This window comes from Miscanthus floridulus, chromosome 3 (assembly GCF_019320115.1).
Source record: "Miscanthus floridulus cultivar M001 chromosome 3, ASM1932011v1, whole genome shotgun sequence".
NCBI lineage: Eukaryota > Viridiplantae > Streptophyta > Magnoliopsida > Poales > Poaceae > Miscanthus > Miscanthus floridulus.
In genome coordinates this window covers 147,035,769-147,040,988 of record NC_089582.1, presented here as the reverse complement: position 1 = coordinate 147,040,988, position 5,220 = coordinate 147,035,769, and the positions used below count along the sequence as shown (strand labels likewise).

Below are 5,220 nucleotides of genomic sequence, written 5' to 3'. Positions count from 1 at the left end.
TACTTGTAAATTGGATTAGGAGGATTAGGGTCCAAAATGTATACTGTTTTGGTCTCTTGGTTCAATATGAACAAAATGAAGGCACCGCTCAGTTGAGTTATTGGTATAAGAATCTGCAAAAGGCTAATAGTTAAAAGAAATTTAAACCAATATCATTATGAGGCCTATGTGAATCATCTTACCGATTTGCATCTTGAAACACTGTATTCAATACCAGGCCATTTACGTATGGACTCTTTTAGTTATTCCTCATCTAACTTTTTACGGAAGTTTGGATGTCGTCCAAAATCAATAATCATCTAACATATTAAATCAGCATTACAAATTAGTTATAGAAAACATTGAATATAACTTAATGAGTATATTAAAAAGAGCAAATGTTAGATCATCATACCCAAAACTGCAAGTCTAGATAATGCTTTGATATTGGTCCTTTGATTTTCTTCATCTGGTGGATGTAATCAGACATTGTTTTTTCGTATGAACAAATTGAAACATTCATGGTCCATGGGCTCATTGTCCTTTAATATGTGTTGCGGTTTCTGAAGAGTCAAGCTGATGGAATATGGCTTGGAGCTTTGTATCCAAATTTTACTGTAAAGGATAAGGAAAATGAAATTGATTATGTTAGAAATTGACTTTCAGTTTTACTAATAAATATTGCTTGAAAATAAAAACTTACTTTAAGGTGTCTGCACAATTAATTGATTTGATATAGTCACAAAGGCAGCTTGTTAACTCATGTCCACTTATCTTTGAAAGAACAGACATCAACGACTGGTACTTCGTTTCGCTTGATAATAAGTCTGATGATTTGAATTCCTTTTGAATCTCTGGATTTTCCAAGATGGTAATATCATTGAAACTATCTTCAGCGGCAAGACTTTGTTCATCACTCTGAATCATTACTGCTGTGTTTGTTTTCCAACATAATAGTATGCCGGCTAACTTGTACCTAAAATGATTAATATTTTCCTGCAAGGTAATAATCGATATTACCACATGTCCAGTAATTTAATAGGTTATCAACTTATTATATTCATTTAAGAAAAGTAATATATATACCTGTGTAATATGTTGAGAAAGTGCATCTCCAGTCCAGTATTCCATAAACTTGAGCATGAATAGACCACAAGATGAACTGCAAAGTTATAGAACATAGAGTATTAAAAAACAAATCTGTACACATATACATTATAATTTTATAGTGTGTTATACATGCCCGTCTTTCTGGATTGGTTCTTCTAATTGTTCTTTGACTGTCCATTTAGTGACGTCAAGGTCTTCCCAATTTTGGACCACATCTTCTTCTTTTTTTATAATAATGTTTAAATGAGATTGCAGACCTTCCAGCTGTAGAAATACAAAGTATTAGTAATATTAAATTAAAGAATATAAAAAGAGGATCAATGTAAAACATTTAAATAAAGTGTAAATCTGCAATTGTAACTTACTGTAGTTTTGAGGTCATCTCGATTGAATTTCCAACACAATGAGTCAAGAACTTGTATCTCACACTTTTTTGCATGAAGAACAGCTAAATATCAATGTGTGTTCTTGATATTTATTGGAAGTAGAATCTAACGAAGACAATGAATTAGTCTCAGATATGTTAAAAAACAATACAAATGTATTGAACTAACAGAAAATAAAAATATGGAAACGTATTACCATGTCATGGCTTAGATAATTTTCAACAATCCTTGTAATGAAGCTTCCATCTTCATCTACTCTAAGTTTGCCATCCCGTTTTAGCAGTCCGGAGTTAACAGGATACTCAAAGTATACCTTAACCCCATTTCTAACTTGTAGATGTGCTTGTTCCTTTAAACAACATATATATGCACTTATAACCTACAAAAAAAATATTGAAATAACAATAAGATTACACTATTTATAAAACAGAGAATTATTTATATTAGATAGAGATATTTTAAGCACATTGGTACACTTACATCGTCGTTCAAATATTTAACTGGGTCTAGAAGACATGACAATTGATCTTGATTGACAAAAATATGATCTATCTTGACAAGTATATCAGTGGCCAAAGATGACTCTATTATTATTTGAGCACAGAAATCCTTGTCGGTCATTGTATAATTTGCAAGTAAAATAATTTTTTTATATAACTTAAAAAATTAAACAACATTGTGACAAACTATATGTAACAATATAATTAAATACCTTGTGGAAGTTCGTCATACGTTTGGTCATTTTTGATTTGTTGTTCAATTTCTTTTGGATGCTTATTGTCAATCGTGTGTTCATTTGCAGAAGATTTTTCTTCTTTTGAGTTTTGAACATTTGAATCCATAACAATACCCAAATCAGTCTGCAAAAGGTAGAAAAAAAACAATATTTACAATTCATTGAGTAATTTCTGCAAATTTTGTGAAAAGAAACGTGAGGAATAAAGATGAATTTGTCTTAGGATTTACGATTTTCTCGTTTCGTTGGATTGTGTATAATTATTATAGCTAACATCTATGCTTTTGTCACACTTGTCAATGTTTATAAATCAAAACAGTTTACGGACAAATAGACCTTGCCCAAATGTACCTGAAGTTGAACGTGGTCAGCAGCACGGCGATGCGTGCGTGGTCAGCGAGGGTGCTGATTCTCGTTGTTGTCTTTCACTGTGTGTTTGGTTGGTGAGGGTGCTGATTCCTTGCGTCGTTTCATTACTGCTGTGTTTGTTTTCCAACATAATAGTATGCCGGCTAACTTGTACCTAAAATGATTAATATTTTCCTGCATGGTAATAATCGATATTACCACATGTCCAGTAATTTAATAGGTTATCAACTTATTATATTCACCTAGGAAAAGTAATATATACCTGTGTAATATGTTGAGAAAGTGCATCTCCAGTCCAGTATTCCATAAACTTGAGCATGAATAGACCACAAGATGAACTGCAAAGTTATAGAGCATTGAGTATTAAAAAACAAATCTGTACACATATGCATTATAATTTTATTATAGTGTGTTATACATACCCGTCTTTCTGGATTGGTTCTTCTAATTGTTCTTTGACTGTCCATTTAGTGACGTCAAGGTCTTCCCAATTTTGGACCACATCTTCTTCTTTTTTTATAATAATGTTTAAATGAGATTGCAGACCTTCCAGCTGTAGAAATACAAAGTATTAGTAATAATAAAGAATATAAAAGGAGGATCAATGTAAAACATTTAAATAAATTGTAATGCTGAAATCATAACTTACCGTAGTTCTGAGGTCATCTCGATTGAATTTCCAACACAATGAGTCAAGAACTTGTATCTCACACTTTTTTGTACGAAGAACAGCTAAATACCAATGTGTGTTCTTGATATTTATTGGAAGTAGAATCTAACAAAGACAATGAATTAGTCTCTGATATATAAAAAAACAATACAAATGTATTAAACTAACAGAAAATAAAATATATGGAAACGTATGTTACCATGTCATGGCTTAGATAATTTTCAACGATCCTTGTAATGAAGCTTCCATCTTCATCTACTCTAAGTTTGCCATCTCGTTTTAGCAGTCTGGAGTTAACAGGATTCTCAAAGTATACCTTAACCCCATTTCTAACTTGTAGATGTGCTTGTTCCTTTAAACAACAGATATATGCACTTATAACCTACACAAAAAATATTGAAATAACAATAAGATTACACTATTTATAAAATAGAGAATTATTTGTATTATTTATATTAGATAGAGATATTTTAAAGCACATTGGTACACTTACATCGTTGTTCAAATATTTAACCGGGTCTAGAAGACATGACAATTGATCTTGATTGACAAAAATATGATCTATCTTGACAAGTATATTAGTGGCCAAAGATGACTCTATTATTATTTGAGCACAGAAATCCTTGTCGGTCATTGTATAATCTGCAAGTAAAATAAATTTTTTTATATAACTTAAAAAATTAAACAACATTGTGACAAATTATATGTAACAATATAATTAAATACCTTGTGGAAGTTCGTCATACGTTTGGTCATTTTTGATTTGTTGTTCAATTTCTTTTGGATGCTTATTGTCAATCGTGTGTTCATTTGCAGAAGATTTTTCTTCTGAGTTTTGAACATTTGAATTCATAGCAAAAGAAAGAAAAAACAAAATTTACAGTTGATAGAGTAATTTATGCAAATACTGTGAAAAGAAACGTGATGAATAAATAAAGATTAATATGTCTTATGATTTATGATTTTTTCGTTTCCTTGGATTGATCCCTTCTTCCCCAGTCTACCACTGATGGCAGACTAATCCCTCAATATGAAAACAATATCGAAGCGAGGACAGAGTCTTTGATCTCTGTTTTCGAACCCGAGACCTTGTGCTCAACCTAACACTGGTTCTATCCCGGCCAAGCAAGCAAGGGGAACCTGGTGGGAAGAGGGAAAGAAAGATCAGGGGAAGAAGCGGGGTAGAGGAATTGGTTGACTCATCAGGCTCATGACCTGAAGACTGCAGGTTCGAATCCTAACCCTGCCTAAGCACGTCAGATACTTGTACGAGTCCTGATCACCTGGGTCAAAGAATCTATGTTCAAGTCTCCAAGCAGTGGGAGGGAAAAGTGATCTCTGACCGCGTGTTTGTTGAAGAATGAGTCGGCGACTCATAGCCAGTGGCTTGGTTAAGGGAATGGAACCCACCGGAGCTGTAGCGAAAGCGAGTCTTCATGTGATTATAGGTACTCTTTTCTTGATCGTATGTGGTATTCACCAATATCTTGGTCATCTGACCAAGAAGCATCTAGCGGAAGGTAGGTTGAAAACTTTACAGTTATCGTTGCATTTTCTTGTTTAGCGTACCTAGCAAGCTAACATCTATGCTTTCATCACACTTGTCAATGTTTATAAATCAAAATCTAAAACATTGTTGGCGTGACGTACCTGAAGTTGAACGTGGTCAGCAGCATGGTGATGCGTGCGTGGCGATACTTGGAGGCGCCTGCAATTGGATTGGATCTTGGTAGAAATCATCAACCCCATATTGCCAGAGCACACGCCCCCTCCACACCCACGCACATGAAGGTGGGCCCAATAGTTTCAGTAGGTGGCTGCTGCAGATGGGTTCCACTACAACATATGCAACACCAAGATCTACTTTTGCAATATCTAGATAAAACACTTGCAACATACGTCCAAAACAATTGAAACACTTGCAACATATGTCTGAAACACCAGGAAAATACAATTGCAACATACGTATG

At 33.7% G+C, this 5,220-nt stretch overlaps 1 pseudogene; it reads right to left on the bottom strand.

Moving 5' to 3' along the window:
• Positions 1-242: 242 nt before the first annotated feature.
• On the bottom strand, positions 243-4,103 carry LOC136544656 (uncharacterized; annotated as a pseudogene).
• Between the last annotated feature and the right edge of the window lie 1,117 nt (positions 4,104-5,220).